We start from the raw sequence: 22,500 nt of genomic DNA, 5'->3' as shown, positions 1-22,500 counted from the left end.
GAAGCATGTCAACTACTGTTTAAAATAAATTTTTATTCAATTTTTCTCGTAAAAAAGCGATAATATTCCGACCGGGAATCTGCGTTTAGGTAAAAAGAGGAAAGAAAATAAAGCACGGGTCGACTTCGGGCATGCGCCTAAGCCCATTGTCCTCTGATCGGCCACTTGCCAAACGCGATAATGTGTTTCAGCCAGAGGCTGCCTCGATATCATTCAGCTTTTTCCCGGGCTCTGAGAGCCTATGGGAGCCGTAGGAAGTGTCACATTACAGCAAAGATCCTCAGTCTTCAATAAAAAGAGCCAAGATGAACAACAACTTGTCAGACAGGCAACTTCCTGTTCAGAATATTCTCAGATATTTGCCTGCCATATGAGTTCTGTTATACTCACAGACACCATTCAAACAGTTTTAGAAACTTTAGGGTGTTTTCTATCCAAAGCCAATAATTATATGCATATTCTAGTTACTGGGCAGTAGTAACCAGATTAAATCGGGTGCGTTTTTTATCCGGCCATGTCAATACTGCCCCCTAGCCCTAACAGGTTAACCCTTTAGTTGTGGGAGATGTGGGGCGACACACGGAGGCACAAATCTTTAAGTGACCATAGAAGCCGCTGAAATGACTGTAGAATCTAACTGACCATCCCCAAATTGACTGTATTTACATACCCCAACCAGAAACTATGGATTATTTGCAACATCCGCACTGAGCTAAAGGGTAGAGCTGCCGCTTTCAAGATGCGGGACTCTAACCCTGAAGTTTATAAGGAATTGTGCTATGCCCTCCAACAAACCATCAAACAGGCAAAGCGTCAATACAGGGCTATGACTGAATCGTCCTACACCGGCGCCGACGCTTGTCGGGTGTGGCAGGGCTTGCAAACTCTTACAGACTTCAAAGGGAAGCACAGCCACAAGCTGCCGAGTGACACGAGCCTACCAGACGAGCTAAATCACTTCTATGCTCGCTTCGAGGCAAGCAACACTGAGGCATGCATGAGAGCGTCAGCTGTTCCAGACGACTGTGTGATCATGGTCTCCGTAGCCGACATAAGTAAGACCTTTAAACAGGTCAACATTCACAAGGCTGCGGGGCCAGACGGATTACCAGGACGTGTGCTCCGGGCATGTGCTGACCAACTGGCAGGTGTCTTCACTGGCATTTACAACATGTCCCTGATTGAGTCTGTAATACCAACATGTTTCAAGCAGACCACCATAGTCCCTGTGTCCAAGAACACAAAGGCAACCTGCCTAAATGACTACAGACCCGTAGCACTCACGTCCATAGCCATGAAATGTTTTGAAAGGCTGGTAAGGACACACATCAACACCATTATCCCAGAAACCCTAGACCCACTCCAATTTGCCCAATCAGATCCACAAATGATGTAATCTCTATTGCACTCCACACTGCCCTATCCCACCTATCCCTCAACATAACCAAGGCTAAGGAGATGATTGTGGACTACAGGAAAAGGAGGACCGAGCATGTCCCCATTCTCATCAACGGGGCTGTAGTGGAACAGGTTGAAAGCTTCAAGTTCCTTGGTGTCCACATCACCACAAACTAGAATTGTCCAAACACACCAAGACAGTCGTGAAGAGGGCACGACAAAGTCTATTCCCCCTCAGGAAACTAAAAAGATATGGCATGGGTCCTCAGATCCTCAAAAGGTTCTACAGCTGCAACATCAAGAGCAACCTGACTGGTTGCATCACTGCCTGGTACAGTACTACTACTACTACCACTACTAATACTACCACCACCAGTACTAATTCTACTACTACTGTTACCACTACTACTACTACTACTACAACCAGTACTAATACTAACACTAATACTAATACTAATACTATTGTTACTACTACTACTACTATTACTACTACTAAAACTACTACTTCTACATTCATATTATGTATATATACAGTGTTGTAACAATGTACAAATGGTTAAAGTATACTCTCTGTCTCTCTCTGTCTCTCTCTCTCTCTGTCTCTCTCTGTCTCTCTCTGTCTCTCTCTCTCTCTGTCTCTCTCTCTGTCTGTCTCTCTATCTCTATATCTCTCTCTATCACTCTCTGTCTCTCCCTGTCTCTATCTCTCTCTATCTCTCAGTATCTCTCTCTCTCTGTCTCTCTATCTCTCTGTCTCTCTCTATCTCTCCTTCTCTCTGTCAATTCAATTCAAATCAATTAAATTTGCTTTATTGGCATGACGTAACAATGTACATATTTCCAAAGCTTATTTTGGATATTTACAATATGAAAATAATAAGAATCAAAATTGTCAACGGGACAACAGTAACAACAACAACCAAGGGTCAAAAATAACCATACATTCAACAATAACAATAATCATACAGTAGAGGACATGTACAGGTTGATTGGTCTGTCAGACACTGTCCCTCAACTTATGACAGGCAGCAATGTAGGGAGCTGCCAACCCACAGCTCTCTGCGTCCTCCCCCAACAGGACGCGTAGTCTACTCTCATCAGAGAGGTCTTTGAAACCTTGAAAAAGGGTTTCAAATTTGGGGAAATGACACTCTAATTGTTTTATATTTTTCACATTTTGTCAGGAAATGCAGCTCTGTCTCAAGTTCTGCTGTTGTGCAGTGGTTGCACAGCCTTTCCTCTACAGGGAGCCATGTTTTCCTGTGTCTATCCTTCTCAATGGCAAGGCTGTGCTCACTGAGCCTGTACTTTGTCAAGGCTTTTCTAAGGTTTTGATCAGTAACCATGGTCAAATAGCTAGCCACGGTAAACTGTCGATTTAGGGCCAGATAGAACTGCATTTTGTTTGTGCTTGTGTTTCCCAATAAGCAATGTAGTTTTGTTTTGACTGTGTTGTAATTTGGTTTATTCTGATTGATTGGATGTTCTGGTCCTGAGGCTTCAGTGTGTTAGTAGAACAGGTTTGTGAACTCAGCCCCAGGACCAGCTGGATGAAGGGACTCTTTTCTTTGCTCAGCTCTTGGCATTGCAGGGCTTGGTAATGATATGAGAGGGGGTCACTGTATTTCGGCTGTTTACAATATTTAATAGCTTTTTGTTTTTGTTTTTATTGTTAGTGGATATTGGCCTAATTCTGCCCTGTATGCATTGTTGGTAGTTTTCCTCTGGACATGTAGGATAATCTTACAGAACTCTGCATGCAGGGTTTCAATGGGGTGTTTGTCCCATTTGATGAAATCTTGTTTTGCAAGTGGACCCCACACCTCACTGCCATAAAGTGCAATTGGTCCAATGACATATTCAATTCGTTTTAGCCAAATGTTAACAGGTATTTCAATTTGAATTTGCTTTTTAATGTCGTAGAATGCCCTGCATGCTTTCTCTCTCAGTTCATTCACTGCCTCATTAAGGTGTCCAGTTTAGCTTATTTTTAAACCTAAGTATTGTAGTTTGTGCAGTACTCTATATATTTAGTACCCTTTGAGAACTTTCATCTAATTCCCTGAGATCTGGATCTTCACTGGAAAATCATTATTTTAGTATTTTTGTGGTTCACTGCAAGGGCCCAGGTCTGGCAGTACTGCTCTAGCAGGTCCAGGCTCTGCTGTAGGCCATGTGCTGTGGGTGACAGCAGGCACAGGTCATCTGCGAAGAGTAGGCTTTTAACTTCTGAATTGTGGAAACTAACACCAAGGGCTGAGGATTTTTCTAGAATAATGGCCAATTTGTTGATGTAAATATTGAAGAGTGCAGGGCTCAGATTGCAACCCTGACGAAGGCCCCGCCCCTGCTTAAAGAATTATGTTATTTTCTTGCCAATTTTAATGCTGCACTGTCACAACTTCCACCGAAGTCGGTCCCTCTCCTTGTTCGGGCGGCGTTTGACGGTCGACATCACCGGTCTTCTAGCCATCGCCGCTCCACTTTTAATTTTCCATTTGTTTTTGTGACGCGGTTGCATTCTTTCCATATGATTGCCTCAGTAAAGTGCTTTGTCCACTCATCTCTGCTCTCCTGTGCCTGACTTCCATGCACCAGCTACACCCTGCATTGACAGAATACCCCACCTGCGCTGGAGTCAGCAGGAGCAGGTGCCCCTGTTATAGGGGTAGAGGAGCGCGTCCAGGAACACGCCGTGATGCTGGATCATCTCGGTGCCGCAATGGACCGTGTCGTCCAAACAATGGACCGCTGGGAGAGACAAGGAGTCCCTCCACTTCGAGAAGTTCACCTGTCGTTTCCGGGCAGTCTTCGACCACCTTCCCGAGGGTAGAGCGGCGGGTGAACGTCTCTTCCACCTGCGGCAGGGGACGAGGAGCGCACAGGAGTTCGCTCTGGACTTTCGGGCCCTGGCTGCCGGAGCGGGATGGAACAACAGGGCCCTGATCGACCACTATCGCTGCAGCTTGCGTGAGGATGTCCGTCGTGAGTTGGCCTGAAGGGACACCCCTTCACATTTGACCAGCTGGTGGACCTGTCCTTCCGGCTGGATAACCTGCTGGCCACCCGCAGATGTCCAGATCGGGCTCTGTTGGTTCCATCCCCCAGCACCACCGCTCCGATACCTATGGAGCTGGGAGGTGCTGCGCTTAAGGAGGCCGGAGGAGGGGCCTTCGCGTGCACCATCTGTGGCCGCAGAGGGCACACTGCCGGTCGGTGTCGAGTTGGTTCCTCTGGGGTTCGAGGCAGCAGGCAGGGCGCTCTAGCGTCACCCCAGGTGAGTCGGCACCATTCTCACCCAGAGCCCTGCGTTGCACACCTGTTTTTGCATGTCATGTTTCCTGAGTTTTCCCCGCATTCCCAGCATAAGACGCTCGTCGATTCAGGCGCGGCTGGGAATTTTATAGACAGAGCATTCACTCATAGTTTAGGGATCCCCATTGTTCCAGTGGCTGTGCCCTTCCCCATTCACGCCTTAGATAGTCGACCATTGGGTCAGGGTTGATTAGGGAGGTCACCGCTCCCCTGGGCATGGTGATGCAGGGGGGTCACAAGGAGAGAATCAGTCTCTTTCTCATTGACTATCCTGCATTTCCCGTGGTGCTAGGCCTACCCTGGTTAGCCTGTCATGACCCCACTGTTTCATGGCAATGGAGGGCTCTCACGGGGTGGTCGCGGGAGTGCTCGGGGAGGTGTTTAGGGGGTTTCCGTTGGTCCAGACCAGGTCTCCACCGTGCGCATTCCCCCTGAATATGCTGATTTGGCTCTCGCCTTCTCTAAGTATAAGGTGACTCAATTACCACCCAAACGACGGGGGGGATTGTGCGATAAATCTCCTGGTAGACACAGCACTTCCCAGGAGTCACATGTATCCCCTGTCACAGGCGGAGACGGCGGCTATGGAAACATATGTCTCCGAATCCCTGCATCAGGGGTACATTCGGTCCTCCACTTCACCCGCCTCCTCGAGTTTCTTTTTTGTGAAGAAGAAGGAGGGAGGTCTGCGCCCGTGTATTGACTATCGAGGCCTCAATCAGATCACGGTGAGGTACAGTTACCCGCGACCTCTCATGGACACAGTGATTGAGTCAATGCACGGGGCGCGCTTCTTCACCAAACTGGATCTCAGGAGTGCTTACAACCTGGTGCGTATTCGGGAGGGAGGGAGACGAGTGGAAGATGGCGTTCAGTACTACCTCAGGGCATTATGAGTACCTCGTCTTGCTGTACGGGTTGATGAATGCTCCATCAGTCTTCCAAGCCTTTGTAGCTGAGAAATGCCTGTTCTTCCAGCAGTCCGTCTCCTTCCTAGGGTACCGCATTTCCACCTCAGGGGTGGAGATGGAGAGTGACCCATGGATCCCACTCCCATTCTCCCGGCCTCCTGCCTGGAGGCACCGGTAGTGTAGGAGCTGGACGCGGACATTGAGCGGGCATTACGTGCAGAGCCCGCTCCTCTCCAGTGTCCCGCTGGGCGTCTGTACGTTCTTTCTGCTCCCCGTGACCGGCTGATCTATTGGGCCCACACGTCTCCCTCCTCTGGTCATCCAGGCATCGGTCGGACGGTGCGCTGTCTGAGTGGGAAATACTGGTGGCCCACTTTGGACGTGAGGGTTTATCTTTCCTCCTGCTCCTCCTCCTGTGGTTCGCACCGGGGGACCAGGTCTGGCTCTCGACCCGAAACCCGCCCCTCTGCCTGCCCTGCTGGAAGCTGGGACCATGGTTTGTGGGGCCATTTAAAGTCCTGAGGAGACTGAACGAGGTGAGTTACAGGTTGCAGCGTCCCCCCGATTACCGTATTAACCCCTCGTTCCATGTGTCTCTCCTCAGGCCGGTGGTGGCTGGCTCGCTCCAGGAGTCTGAGGTGCGGGAGGTTCCTCCGCCCCTTCTGGACATCGAGGGGGTCCCGGCGTACTCCGTTCGCGCCATACTGGATTCGAGACGTCGGGCGAGGGGCCTTCAGTACCTGGTGGACTGGGAGGGGTACGGTCCGGAGGAGAGATGCAGGGTCCCGGTGGAGGACGTATTGGACCCTTTAATGCTGCGGGAGTTCCACCATCTCCATCCGAATCGCCCTGCACCTCGCCCTCCGGGTCGTCCTCGAGGCCGATGTCGGCACGCTGCTGAAGCCGCACGTCAAGGGGGGGGGGTGCTGTCACGACTTCCACCGAAGTCGGTTCCTCTCCTTGTTCGGACGGCGTTCGGCGGTCGACGTCACCGGTTTTCTAGCCATCGCCTCTCCACCTTTCGTTTTCCATTTGTTTTGTCTTGTTTTCCTTCTCACCTGGTTTTCATCTCCTCATCATTACCATGTGTATTTAGCCCTCTGTTCCCTCCATGTCTGTGTGGGGTATTGTATATTGTCAAGGTCGGCACGCTTCCGGCTGGTTTGTGCCGGGTTTTGTTTTATACCGTGCTTTCTGGCAGCCGGTACTTGGTACTTGGTTATTGTACTTTGTGCTTCCTCACTTGTTCTTTGGGCATTTGTTTTGTGATGCTGTTGCGTTCTGTTCAAATATTGCCTCAGTAAAGTGCTTTGTCCACTCATCTCTGCTTTCCTGCACCTGACTTCCATGCACCAGCTACACCCAGCATTGACATGCATGTATTGCCAGTATACATTGATTTAATTATGTCAGATGTATTACCCCCTACACCACTTTCAATAACTTTGTAGAACAGTCGATAAAGTCGATAAAGCAAGCGTATATTTTGGTATTATTTTGGTGGACATGTTTATCTATCAGGGTGTGTAGGGTGTAAATATGATCAGTCGTGCGATGTTTTGGTATAAATCCAATTTGGCTTTTACTCAAGACATTGTGCTTATTAAGGAAGTTTAGAACTCTTACATTGATGATACTACAGAAAACCTTCCCCAGGTTACTGTTCACACAAATGCCTCTGTAATTGTTAGGGTCAAATTTGTCTCCGTTCTTAAAGATTGGGGTTATGAGTCCTTGGTTCCAGATGTCAGGGAAATAACCTAGACTTAGGATCAAATTAAACAGTTTTAATACAGCCAATTGAAATGTTGCACTAGTGAGTTTGAGCATCTCATTTCGGATGCCATCAGGTCCGCATGCTTTTTTAAATTTGAGGGCCTGAAGTTTCTTATAGAGCTCCTGGTCAGTAATTGGGGAGTCCAATGGATTTTGATTGTCCTTTATAGCTTTTTCTAATCCATTCAACTTCTCATGAATTTGGCGTTGTTCTGCATTTGTGTCAATTTGAACGGTGTTGTAGAGTGTTTTAAAATGGGTTGTCCATATGTCACCATTCTGTCTCTCTCTATCTCTCTCTGTCTCTATATCTCTCCATCTCTTTGTCTCTATATCTCTCCATCTCTCTGTCTCTCTCTGTCTGTCTCTGTCTATCTCTCTCTCTCTGTCTCTCTGTCTCTGTCTGTCTATCTCTCTTTCTCTCTCTCTCTCTGTCTATCTTTCTCTCTGAGTCTCTCTCTCTCTCTCTCTCTCTGTCTCTCTCTCTGTCTCTCTCTCTGTCTCTCTGTCTGTCTATCTCTGTCTCTGTCTGTCTCTGTCTATCTCTGTCTCTGTCTGTATCTGTCTATCTCTGTCTCTGTCTATCTCTCTCTCTCTGTCTCTCTGTCTCTGTCTGTCTCTCTCTCTCTCTCTCTCTGTCTCTGTCTCTGTCTCTGTCTCTGTCTCTGTCTCTGTCTCTGTCTCTGTCTCTGTCTCTGTCTCTCTCTTCTTATCTATAGGTCCCTCTTATTAACTATTAGAGGCAGATTAGGAGGTGAAAGAGGGCAGGGGCAGTGTATATGTGTTTCAGTGTGTCTTTCAGTGTGTGTGTGTGTGTGTGTGTGTGTGTGTGTGTGTGTGTGTGTGAGTGAGCTCTTTAGCTCCCTGTTACACCCCTCTCCCATAATCCTCTGCCATGGGCCTCAGGGGCAAAACACAGTGATGGAGGGATTAGAGAAAGGAGGGGAGGAGGAGTAGGGGAAGGAAGGGAGAAAGAGAGGAAGGGATAGGTATGTGTGTGATGCTTTAGGTCAGGATTAGTGAATGTGTGTGTCAAATCAAATTTTATTTGTCACATGCCCTTACCGTGAAATTCTTTCTTACAAGCCCTTACGATGCAGTTCAAGAAATAGAGATAAGAAAATATTTACTAAATAAACTAAATAAAAAAATGTATAAAAAGTAATACAATAAAATAACAATAACAAGGCTATATAGAGGTGGTACCGCTATGGAGTCAATGTGCAAGGGTACAGGTTAGTCAAGGTAATTTGTAAAGTGACTATACACAGATAATAAACAGAGAGTAACAGCAGTGTAAAAACAAATGGGGGGGTTCAACGTAAATAATCCAGTGTCCATTTTATTAATTGTTCAGCAGTCTTAAGGCTTGGGGGGTAGAAGCTGTTAAGGAGCCTATTGGACCTAGACTTGGCACTCCGGTAACGCTTACCGTGCGGTAGCAGAGAGAACAGTCTACGACTTGGGAGACTTAAGTCTCTGACAATTTTTTGGGGGTGCCAAATCTTTTTAGTTTCCTGAGGGGGAATAGGCTTTCTCGTGCCCTCTTCATGACTGTCTTGGTGTGTTTGGACCATGATAATAATATGTTGGTGATGTGGACACCAAGGAATTTGAAACTCTCGACCCGCTCCACTACAGCCCTGTCGATGTTAATGGGGGCGTGTTCGGCCCTCCTTTTCCTGTAGTCCACGAACATTGAGGGAGAGGTTGTTGTCCTGGCACCACACTGCCAGGTCTCTGACCTCCTCCCTATAGGCTGTCTCATTGTTGTCAAGGATCAGGCCTACCACTGTTGTGTCGTCAGCAAAATGAATGATGGTGTTGGAGTCGTGCTTGGCCACACAGTCCTGGGTGAACAGGGAGTACAGGAGGGGACTGAGCATGCACCCTTGAGGGGCCCCAGTGTTGAGGATCAGCGTGGCAGATGTGTTGCTACCTACCCTCACCACCTGGGGGCAGCACGTCAGGAAGTCCAGGATCCAGTTACAGAGGGAGGTGTTTAGTCCCAGGGTCCTTAGCTTAGTGATGAGCTTCGTGGGCACTATGGTGTAGAACGCTGAGCTGTAGTCGATGAACAGCATTCTCACATCGGTGTTCCTTTTGTCCAGGTGGGAAAGAGCAGTGTGGAGTGCAATAGAGATTGCGTCATCTGTGGATCTGTTGGGCAGTATGCGAATTGGAGTGGGTCTATGGTTTCCAGGATGATGCTGTTAGTGTGTGTTTCTCAGTCCTTGGTCTTTGAGTTAGTGTGTGTTTCTCAGTCCTTGGTCGTTGAGTTAGTGTGTGTTTCTCAGTCCTTGGTCGTTGAGTTAGTGTGTGTTTCTCAGTCCTTGGTCGTTGAGTTAGTGTGTGTTTCTCAGTCCTTGGTCGTTGAGTTAGTGTGTGTTTCTCAGTCCTTGGTCGTTGAGTTAGTGTGTGTTTCTCAGTCCTTGGTCGTTGAGTTAGTGTGTGTTTCTCAGTCCTTGGTCGTTGAGTTAGTGTGTGTTTCTCAGTCCTTGGTCATTGAGTTAGTGTGTGTTTCTCAGTCCTTGGTCGTTGAGTTAGTGTGTGTTTCTCAGTCCTTGGTCTTTGAGTTAGTGTGTGTTTCTCAGTCCTTGGTCTTTGAGTTAGTGTGTGTTTCTCAGTCCTTGGTCTTTGAGTTAGTGTGTGTTTCTCAGTCCTTGGTCTTTGAGTTAGTGTGTGTTTCTCAGTCCTTGGTCGTTGAGTTAGTGTGTGTTTCTCAGTCCTTGGTCGTTGAGTTAGTGTGTGTTTCTCAGTCCTTGGTCTTTGAGTTAGTGTGTGTTTCTCAGTCCTTGGTCTTTGAGTTAGTGTGTGTTTCTCAGTCCTTCGTCGTTGAGTTAGTGTGTGTTTCTCAGTCCTTGGTCTTTGAGTTAGTGTGTGTTTCTCAGTCCTTCGTCGTTGAGTTAGTGTGTGTTTCTCAGTCCTTGTACTCAGAAGAAGGGATGGAAAATAATAAGATCTATGTTTCCTAACAGACACCTTCTCACCCTCTATCCCCCTTTCAGGGTTCGGCGTTCCATGCATCACGGAGGCAGAAGTACGGCAATGTCTTTAAGACCCACCTGTTGGGACGCCCCTGATCCGGGTCACCGGTGCGGAGAATGTCCGGAAGGTTCTAATGGGAGAGCATACATTGGTCAGTGTGGACTGGCCTCAGAGCACCTCAACCCTACTAGGACCCAACTCACTGGCTAACTCTATAGGAGATATACACCGCAAGAGAAGAAAGGTAATACACACACACGCACACACACACACACACACACACACACACACACACACACACACACACACACACACACACACACACACACACACACACACACACACACACACACACACACACACACACACGGTCCAGGTATAGAATGAAGCTCTTTGTGTGTCAGAGAGCAGTCAGACTAATCGCAGATCATTATAGGGGCTTGTGTTCAGGGGGCCTCCAGGACCTCCAGAGCTAGGGGAGTATGGCCCAGATTACACCCCACTGACCCCTCACCCTCCCTGGGTACAGCGGAGGAAACATGAGACCCATCCCTGGAGGAACCAAAAGATACTGTCTCTAGACGGGACAATGACTGGGGAGAGGGCTGAGGGCTGGGGGCTGGGTGGGCAGTGTGTGTGTGTGTGTGTGTGTGTGTGTGTGTGTGTGTGTGTGTGTGTGTGTGTGTGTGTGTGTGTGTGTGTGTGTGTGTGTGTGTGTGTGTGTGTGTGTGTGTGTGTGTGTGTGTGTGTGTGTGTGTGCGCCGCGCCCCGGGGGATAAGAGGATAATGAGGAGAGAGTAAAAGTGTAATTTCCTCTAATGGGCCTGGCACTGAACAAACACAGAGAGAGGGAGGAGGGGGAGAGTGGGAATGATGAGGTGGAGAGAGGGAGGAGGGGGAGAGAGGAAGGAGGGGGAGAGTGGAAGAGAGGGAGGAGGGGCAGAGAGGGAGGAGGGGGTAAGAAGAGAGACAGATGAGGTGGAGAGCGGATAGAGGGAGGAGAGGGAGAGAGGGAGGAGGGGGAGAGAGGGAGAGATGAGGTGGAGAGAGGAGAGAGGAAGGAGAGGAAGAGAGGGAGGAGGGAGGAAGGAGCGGGTAAGGAGAGAGAGAGAAATGAGGAGGAGAGAGGGAGAGGGTAAGGAGAGAGAGAGGAGAGAGAGATGAAGAGGGGAGAGGGAGGAGGGGTAAGGAGAGAGAGAGGAGAGAGAGATGAGGGGGAGGAGGTGGTAAGGAGAGAGAGAGAGAGAGAGATGAGAGAGAGAGATATCGGCAGTTATCAGTAGAGAAGAAGATGGCTGAAGAGATATTCTCTCACTACTTTCTCTCATTTATTCTCTCTCTGATAAGAGGTAGGAAGCCACTCTGTTCTCACGGTTTGCCCAAAGAGAGATATGCAGGCACACACACACACACACACACACACACACACACACACACACACACACACACACACACACACACACACACACACACACACACACACACACACACACACACACACACACGCGGTTGCTTTGGTTGTCCTCATCACCGTCATGTGTGTGACTGGCTGCACATTCTATACTGGCCAGCAGAGGGCAACATCATTTATCTCATGGCCAGCAGAGGGCAACATCATTTATCTCATTGCTAGCAGAGGGAAACATCATTTATCTCATTGCTAGCAGAGGGAAACATCATTTATCTCATTGCTAGCAGAGGGCAACATCATTTATCTCATTGCTAGCAGAGGGCAACATCATTTAGCTCAGTGCTAGCAGAGGGAAACATCATTTATCTCATTGCTAGCAGAGGGAAACATCATTTATCTCATTGCTAGCAGAGGGCAACATCATTTATCTCATTGCTAGCAGAGGGAAACATCATTTCAGTGGCGGTCAGTGCCGTTTAAGATGAGGGGAGGGCGATTTTCATATTCTTTTTACCCAGTTTAATGTAACATTGATAGGTTTAGGCTACTACATGATACTAGAATGTTCCCCGTACCATCATGAGGTCGCTACAAGCTAGCCTATAAATTAAAGTTTACAACATAAGTGCACACAGGTTCGAGAGACAGATTTGAGATGAACAGACAGCGACACCTGGACAGGTAGTGACACACATTCAATACCACCTTGTACACTCTTGCCTGCATCTAGCTGATCTATGGTGTAATCATTAGTCCAACAGTTGCAAAAGAGTGTTTCTTTTAGACAAATTCAGGTATGTTTATATATTGTTTTGTTCCGTTTGCTTCCGTTTAAGAAACGTTTTTCAAACAAAATCGACGGATTGAATACAGCCCTGATCACATAGTAAACACATTTCACGTTCATAGCAGCCACGTTCTATTCCTTTTCTAATCTATGTGCTCTCCTTCTCTCACCTTTTCCCTTCACTTGTGGACTTCAAGGCACAACACAATTAGCTGTATGTGACCAGGTGAAAAAATCTTTCCAAGCCAAACCACATTATAACCGCTGCACACAGCCTACATCATTGTCTCCATATTAGCTAAAGTCATAGTCAACATAACTTATATAACTAATGTGTTAGTAAACCTGCTACAATCATGCAGTAACGTTACTGTACAGTCAGTAAACAGTTTAGCAGTTACACCGGCGGCCCCGGTGAAAACAAATGAGTAAAACCAAAAGCTTACCTTGACTTGGAAGAGTTCCAGTGTTGTGTTGGAAAGTCATAGCCAACTAGCTAACATAGCATCTCCCTGTTATAGCCAGCTAGCTAACATAGCATCCCTCTGTTACGGCTAGCTAGCTAACATAGCATCCCTCTGTTATAGCCAGCTAGCTAACATAGCATCCCTCTGTTACAGCCAGCTAGCTAACATAGCATCCCTCTGTTATAGCCAGCTAGCTAACATAGCATCCCTCTGTTTGAGCAGGGTCTTTCAGTAGGCTAAACTTGCTAGCTCAATTTGATAGCTAAGTAAGTGTTCAACTAATGTCTGTACCTCTCTTTGAGTCAACTACTGGAAGTTGTCATAATTACTGTGTAAGTCTATGGAAGCAGGTGAGGACCATGAGCCTCCTAGGTTTTGTATTGAAGTCAATCTACCCAGAGGAGGACAGAAGCTAGCTGTCCTCCGGCTATACCATTGTGCTGAGTGTTGTTGAGGCTGCTGTAGACATTCTTTGCAAAAAAAAAGTGTGTTTTAGTCAATTATTTGGTGATATGTGATTATATTTAGTATAGTTATATCTATTAAGGATAACTTTTTAAATGCTTTACAATTTTTATTTTTCTGAAATTCACTGAGGAGGATGGTCCTCCCCTTCCCTTCATCTTATTGCCAGCACTCACCATTCTGTGCTGTTCTACTCTACACTGCCAGCCAGATATATACAGCACTTTGATTGAATTAACTGTGAGTTTAACAGGGTTACAGAGAGAGAGAGAGAAAGGTGGGAGGGGGGGTGGAAGAGAAGGAGAAGGAGAGCTGAGAAATAGAGTCAAGAGAGATGTCTAAAAATACTCAAATAGAATGAGAGAGAGAGAGAGGGGCAGAGAGAGAGAGGGACGAAAAAGGAGAGAGAGAACTAAGGATAAAAGGGTCTTTGCATGTCTGCAAAACCAGGAGCACTGAGCAGGACATGTGGAAAATATTAGAGAGTGTGTGTGTGTGTGTGTGTGTGTGTGTGTGTGTGTGTGTGTGTGTGTGTGTGTGTGTGTGTGTGTGTGTGTGTGTGTGTGTGTGTGTGTGTGTGTGTGTGTGTGTGTGTGTAACACAGCAAATATCAGACAGTCATATTTTGTAGTTCTAAGGCAAAACGGTTTATCCACTTCCCTCCCCCTGTGTGGTATTTGGTACGTCTCAGAGTGACAGGGCATTCTCCTGGGATTGATTGACGGGTGATACCAAATTGTCTGTCCATGTGGAGGTCGATCGGAGGTATGTTTGTGTAAACTGGCTTGAGTTACCACGAGTTGGCTGATACCCCACAATATGCAGGCAGACAGTAGCAACACTATTTGAGCTCTTTTGCTATTTTTCCTCTTGCTGTTCTGTTGAATAACTCTCTGTCCAATTCACCTTCGACTGAATTACAAAGAGGCAGGATTGTGGAGCTCTCATCCCTCTATTCCTCTGAGGATTGAAATACAACTTTCTAGGAAGAAGGGATGACTAGACAGAGGGATGGATAATAGAGGGATGGAGGGATGACTGGCCAGAGGGATAGAGAGATAGAGGGATGGAGGGATAGAGGGATGGCTGGCCAGAGGGATAGAGAGATAGAGGGATGGAGGGATAGAGGGATGGCTGGCCAGAGGGATGGATGGATAGAGGGATGGAGGGACAGAGGGATGACTGGCCAGAGGGATGGAGGGACAGACGGATGACTGGCCAGAGGGATGGAGGGACGGAGGGATGACTGGCCAGATGGATGGAGGGATGGAGGGATGACTGGCCAGAGGGGTGGAGGGATGGAGGGATGACTGGATGGAGGGATGGAGGGGTAGAGGGATGACTGGATGGAGGGATGGAGGGATAGAGGGATGACTGGATGGAGGGATAGAGGGATGACTGGATGGAGGGATGGAGGGACAGAGGAATGGAGGGATAGAGGGATGACTGGACAGAGGGATGACTGGACAGAGGGATGGAGGGATGACTGGATGGAGGGATGACTGGACAGAGGGATGGAGGGACAGAGGGATGGAGGGATGACTGGACAGAGGGATGGAGGGATGACTGGATGGAGGGATGACTGGACAGAGGGATGGAGGGATGACTGGACAGAGGGATGGAGGGATAGAGGGACAGAGGGATGGAGGGATGACTGGACAGAGGGATGGAGGGACAGAGGGATGGAGGGACAGAGGGATGACTGGATAGAGGGATGGAGGGACAGAGGGATGGAGGGACAGAGGGATGACTGGACAGGGGGATGGAGGGACAGAGGGATGACTGGACAGAGTGATGGAGGGACAGAGGGATGGAGGGACAGAGGGATGACTGGACAGAGTGATGGAGGGACAGAGGGATGGAGGGACAGAGGGATGACTGGACAGAGGGATGGAGGGACAGAGGGATGGAGGGACAGAGTGATGGAGGGACAGAGTGATGGAGGGACAGAGGGATGGAGGGACAGAGTGATGGAGGGACAGAGGGATGGAGGGACAGAGGGATGACTGGACAGAGGGATGGAGGGACAGAGGGATGGAGGGACAGAGGGATGGAGGGACAGAGGGATGGAGGGATGACTGGCCAGAGGGATGGAGGAATGGAGAGGTAGAGAGAGATGAGGTTGTCCATTTATAACAGAAAGTTGCAGCGGTAGTTGTATCAGTGGAGGCTGCTGAAGGGAGGACGGCTTATAACAACGGATCACGATAACCGTAGTTTCATGTGCTTGGTACCATTCCACTGATTCTGCTCCAGCCATTACTACAAGTCCTCCCCAACTAAGGTGTCACCAACCTCCTGTGATTTATAGAGTTATAGTCAGGGCAAAACATTGAAATCAATTAAAAGATCATCCATTACCATTATTGTTATTTTCTGTGTTTAGAAACTGATCCTGTGTGTGTGTGTGTGTGTGTGTGTGTGTCTGTGTCTGTGTCTGTGTCTGTGTGTGTGTGTGTGTGTGTGTGTGTGTGTGTGTGTGTGTGTGTGTGTGTGTGACTCAAGAGGTTAAAGGGAGGATGTGTCCATCATCGCTACTGAAAGAGAGAGAGGATTAACTCCAGTCAGTTTATTGGTCTGTAATCATTATCATGGTGTGTAGCTGTCAGTACAGGGTTCACTACAGAGGCCTGTCACTATCATTACTCTGTGTGTGTCTACAGAAGCTAGTCATTGAAAAGTCAAAAGGTTAATTTGTGTTTGTTATGTTTCCCCCCCAAAATGGTGCTTCCTCTCTTCCTTCACCGCCTCCCCCTCTCCTCTCCTCTCCTCTCCTCTCCTCTCCTCTCCTCTCCTCTCCTCTCCTCTCCTCTCCTCTCCTCTCCTCTCCTCTCCTCTCCTCTCCTCTCCTCTCCTCTCCTCTCCTCTCCTCTCCCTCTCCTCTCCTCTCCTCTCCTCTCCTCTCCTCTCCTCTCCTCTCCTCTCCTCTCCTCTCCTCTCCTCTCCTCTCCTCGCCTCTCCTCTCCTCTCCTCTCATCTCCTCGCCTCCTCCCCCTCCTCTCCTATTTTTACTAACATGGCTGAACATTGTTCTAAAGCTGTATCAGTGGCACTAGGTTGTAGTTATCATAACTTGGTTGAACTCACTAGGAAAACTAAAATACCAAAGGCTGGCTCTAAGGTAATCTACCGCAGGTCCTCCAGAGGGTTCAATCAGGACTCATTTGTGGATGAGATTAAGAATGTGAAATGGTTAGAAGTGTGTAGTAAGGATGATCCTGAAATGTCACTAAATGTTATGTTTATGAAATGATTTATGAGTAAAGCTGATAAGCACGCCCCTTTAAGAAAATGCGCTGTGAGGTCAAACGGTGCCCCGTGGATTGATGACGAGCCGAGAAATGTAATGATTCAACGTTATGATGCCAAAAAAGCAGCAGATAAATCTGTCACTCTGTTTGAGAAGCAAAGTTATTGTAAATTAATGTCACGCTCTGAATCCTCAAATTCCCTGTAATAAAGGAGCCAAGGTGCAGCGTGCCGGTAATTCGACATCTTTATTGAGGGAAACAGAAACCAAAAACAATAAACAGGTACGCAGAAAGAAACGTAACGCACTGTGCCGTACACACACAGAAATAACAATAACCCACAAACACAGGTGGGGAACAGGCTGCCTAAGTATGATTCCTAATCAGAGACAACGATAGACAGCTGCCTCTGTTTAGGAACCATACTCGGCCCAAAACAAAGAAATACAGAAAAACAACATAGAAATACAACACATAGAATGCCCACCCAACGTCACACCCTGACCTAACCAAACAGAGAAAAACGACTCTCTCAGGTCAGGGGCGTGACAATTAAGACATTTTGTGACCAAGCTAAACAAAGGAAAGAAGAAGGGGTTATATCAGCACCAAATTTATGAAGAAAAGGCTGATGGGGGGGGAAACTGTGGAGAACATTGAACGTTATTATGGGTAGGAATTCGAAAATGTCCGCCTCTTTTGTTGAATCGTATTTTTATTACAAAACCATACGACGTCACAAACTACTTTAATTAATATGTTACAGGCAAAGTGGACAAGTTGAGGAATGCCATGATTCCAACTGGTGGATCCATGTCATATAGCCTTTATAAAAGATCGTGAAGGAGATGCAAGGAATGTTTGAATTTCACCAAAGTAGAAAAAGAAAAAGAGGTAGAAAGGCGGCTGTTGTTTCTTTCGGATGACAAATCACCTGGTACAGATCATCTAGACGACAAATTGCTTAGAGTTACTGCTAACCAAATATCTCCCCCAATCTTTCATATTTTTAATAAGTGCTAGATGTAACCCGTTGTGGTTGTTCTACATGGTTGACTTTGTCTGCCTCTGTAATGATAAAGCTTTGGTAAACTGACACATTATTGAAATACATGATTGTATGTCCTTTACCTTCAGTAAATGAGGTGTGTGGATAAGTAGAGGAAGTCCATTCACAATGTTCACTCTTATTTTTCATTCTAGTGAGAGAGAATGTGTGGATTTTGTCATCACCAACATAACGCTATTTTGTGTTAAACAGGGTTTCTCCATGGTTGACCAGAATGTAATTATGTGCCCAGAGGTCTGGAAAGAGTCAAAGGTCATTCCTCTACCTAAGGATAAAAAAAATCAGCATTTACTGGCCCTAATAGTCATCCTATAAGCTTGCTGCCTGCGTAGTAAATTATTGGAAAAAATTGTACCTGTAAAAAAAAATCAAGGATTATTTCTCATGTAATGGTCTGATAATGGGTTTTCCAGCATGCAATACAAAGAAGGACATTCTATGAGTACGGCCTTAGCACAAAATGACAGATGATTGGTTAAAGAGTGTGGATGACAGGAAGTTAGTTGGTACAGTGTTGCTGGATTTCAGTGCTGCTTTTGATGTAATTGATCATGAACTGTTGCTAGGTCAACTCAAATGTTATGGTTTTAAGTCTGCAGCTCTATCCTGGCTGGAAAGCCATCTATCCAAGAGAAGGCTTTTCAAACAGTAAATATATACACTGCGGTGTTCCTCAAGGAAGCTGCCTAGGAACACTTCTCAATCTTTACTAATGATTTAACTTCAGTAATGAACAAAGCAAGAGTGGTCATGTATGATGACGACTCTACAATGTATAGCGCGGCATCAGAATGTAACGAGCTAACAGATGTACTGAGCAGTGAACTAAGAATAGTGTCTGAGTGGGTTGATATGAACAAAATTGCTGTTGAACATTTCTTAAACTGAATGTATTGTATTTGGTTGAAGATATATGCTTGCTGTGATGATCCCCAATTGAATTTGTCGATGAATAGAATACATGTAGAGCAAGTGAAAAAAACAAACTACAAGGTGTCATGTTGGAAGCAGCTTTATCACGGTCAGAACACATAGATAATATTGTTATTAAGATGGGTAAGGGAATTACTGTTACAAGAAAATGTTCAGAGTAGGTAACATCTAGCACTCTGAATCAGGTGATTCAATCCCTGGTCCAATCACACTTAGAGTACTGTCCAGTTATATGGTCAATCCCTGGTCCAATCACACTTAGAGTACTGTCCAGTTATATGGTCAATCCCTGGTCCTATCACACTTAGAGTACTGTCCAGTTATATGGTCAATCCCTGGTCCAATCACACTTAGAGTACTGTCCAGTTATATGGTCAATCCCTGGTCCAATCACACTTAGAGTACTGTCCAGTTATAGGGTCAATCCCTGGTCCTATCACACTTAGAGTACTGTCCGGTTATATGGTCAATCCCTGGTCCAATCACACTTAGAGTACTGTCCAGTTATATGGTCAATCCCTGGTCCAATCACACTTAGAGTACTGTCCGGTTATATGGTCAATCCCTGGTCCAATCACACTTAGAGTACTGTCCAGTTATATGGTCAATCCCTGGTCCTATCACACTTAGAGTACTGTCTGGTTATATGGTCAATCCCTGGTCCTATCACACTTAGAGTACTGTCCAGTTATATGGTCAATCCCTGGTCCTATCACACTTAGAGTACTGTCCAGTTATATGGTCAATCCCTGGTCCTGTTACACTTAGAGTACTGTCCAGTTATATGGTCAATCCCTGGTCCAGTCACACTTAGAGTACTGTCTGGTTATATGGTCAATCCCTGGTCCAGTCACACTTAGCGTACTGTCTGGTTATATGGTCAATCCCTGGTCCAATCACACTTAGAGTACTGTCCAGTTATATGGTCAATCCCTGGTCCAATCACACTTAGAGTACTGTCCAGTTATATGGTCAATCCCTGGTCCAATCACACTTAGAGTACTGTCTGGTTATATGGTCAATCCCTGGTCCTGTCACACTTAGAGTACTGTCCAGTTATATGGTCAATCCCTGGTCCTATCACACTTAGAGTACTGTCTGGTTATATGGTCAATCCCTGGTCCAATCACACTTAGAGTACTGTCCAGTTATATGGTCAATCCCTGGTCCAATCACACTTAGAGTACTGTCCAGTTATATGGTCAATCCCTGGTCCAATCACACTTAGAGTACTGTCTGGTTATATGGTCAATCCCTGGTCCTGTCACACTTAGAGTACTGTCCAGTTATATGGTCAATCCCTGGTCCTATCACACTTAGAGTACTGTCCAGTTATATGGTCAATCCCTGGTCCAATCACACTTAGAGTACTGTCTGGTTATATGGTCAATCCCTGGTCCTATCACACTTAGAGTACTGTCTGGTTATATGGTCAATCCCTGGTCCTGTTACACTTAGAGTACTGTCCAGTTATATGGTCAATCCCTGGTCCTATCACACTTAGAGTACTGTCTGGTTATATTGTCATCTGCAGCAAAGAACAATATAAGAAAACTCCAAATGGCTCAGAACAGGGCTGCCAGATTAGCTCTTCATTGGTCAAAACAGGGCTGCCAGATTAGATCTTCATTGGTCAGAACAGGGCTGCCAGATTAGCTCTTCATTGGTCAAAACAGGGCTGCCAGATTAGATCTTCATTGGTCAGAACAGGGCTGCCAGATTAGATCTTCATTGGTCAGAACAGGGCTGCCAGATTAGCACTTCATTGGTCAGAACAGGGCTGCCAGATTAGCTCTTCATTGGTCAGAACAGGGCTGCCAGATTAGCACTTCATTGGTCAGAACAGGGCTGCCAGATTAGCTCTTCATTGGTCAGAACAGGGCTGCCAGATTAGCACTTCATTGGTCAGAACAGGGCTGCCAGATTAGCTCTCCATTGGTCAAAACAGGGCTGCCAGATTAGATCTTCATTGGTCAGAACAGGGCTGCCAGATTAGCACTTCATTGGTCAGAACAGGGCTGCCAGATTAGCACTTCATTGGTCAGAACAGGGCTGCCAGATTAGATCTTCATTGGTCAGAACAGGGCTGCCAGATTAGATCTTCATTGGTCAGAACAGGGCTGCCAGATTAGCTCTTCATTGGTCAGAACAGGGCTGCCATATTAGCTCTTCATTGCTCAAAACAGGGCTGCCAGATTAGATCTTCATTGGTCAGAACAGGGCTGCCAGATTAGCACTTCATTGGTCAGAACAGGGCTGCCAGATTAGCACTTCATTGGTCTATCTGTATGAATATTATCCAAATGCATCAGAATCTTTCATGGCCTCATGTTAAAAACAAATTACTATCCAGTCTTCTGATTTTCTTTAGGAATGTTATATTAAATTTCTTTTTTTTCAGTCCAGTTAGTGCGTACGAGCAACACCCATAACCACCAAACCTGACAGGTAAAATCAGGGCATCTAAGACTAACCCAATTCAAATCGCCTTAAATCTACAGTTTTAATTAGAGCCATAGCTGAACGGAACTCTTTACCAATCCGTATTTCTCAGGCAGAAAGTAAATCCACCTTCAAGAAAACAATCAAAGAACATCTAATGTGATAGACCATATGACTGGACAGGAAATAGAAAGAACATCTAATGTGATAGACCATATGACTGGACAGGAAATAGAAAGAACATCTAATGTGATAGACCGTATGACTGGACAGGAAATAGAAAGAACATCTAATGTGATAGACCATATGCCTGGACAGGAAATAGAAAGAACATCTAATGTGATAGACCATATGCCTGGACAGGAAATAGACGGAACATCTAATGTGATAGACCATATGACTGGACAGGAAATAGAAAGAACATCTAATGTGATAGACCGTATGACTGGACAGGAAATAGAAAGAACATCTAATGTGATAGACCATATGACTGGACAGGAAATAGAAACAACATTTAATGTGATAGACCATATGACTGGACAGGAAATAGAAAGAACATCTAATGTGATAGACCGTATGACTGGACAGGAAATAGAAAGAACATCTAATGTGATAGACCATATGACTGGACAGGAAATAGAAACAACATCTAATGTGATAGACCATATGACTGGACAGGAAATAGAAAGAACATCTAATGTGATAGACCATATGACTGGACAGGAAATAGAAACAACATCTAATGTGATAGACCATATGACTGGACAGGAAATAGAAACAACATCTAATGTGATAGACCGTATGACTGGACAGGAAATAGAAAGAACATCTAATGTGATAGACCATATGACTGGACAGGAAATAGAAAGAACATCTAATGTGATAGACCATATGACTGGACAGGAAATAGAAAGAACATCTAATGTGATAGACCATATGACTGGACAGGAAATAGAAACAACATCTAATGTGATAGACCATATGACTGGACAGGAAATAGAAACAACATCTAATGTGATAGACCATATGCCTGGACAGGAAATAGAAAGAACATCTAATGTGATAGACCATATGACTGGACAGGAAATAGAAAGAACATCTAATGTGATAGACCGTATGACTGGACAGGAAATAGAAACAACATCTAATGTGATAGACCATATGACTGGACAGGAAATAGAAACAACATCTAATGTGATAGACCATATGCCTGGACAGGAAATAGAAAGCCTCAACTGAATGTTAAATGTGTTTCCTGTCAGGTGTTTTAATTGTCTGTATTGTCTA

The 22,500-nt window shown here is 46.1% G+C and overlaps 1 pseudogene; it reads left to right on the top strand.

Annotated features, from left to right (window-relative positions):
* LOC123740060 (cytochrome P450 26B1-like) overlaps positions 1 to 22,500 on the top strand; it is a 43,580-nt pseudogene that overhangs the window by 12,315 nt on the left and 8,765 nt on the right.

The sequence above is a fragment of the Salmo salar genome, unplaced genomic scaffold (genome assembly GCF_905237065.1).
Source record: "Salmo salar unplaced genomic scaffold, Ssal_v3.1, whole genome shotgun sequence".
Taxonomy (NCBI): Eukaryota; Metazoa; Chordata; class Actinopteri; order Salmoniformes; family Salmonidae; genus Salmo; species Salmo salar.
Note: the sequence above shows the minus strand (reverse complement) of the source record. Positions and strands in the feature narration are given on the sequence as shown.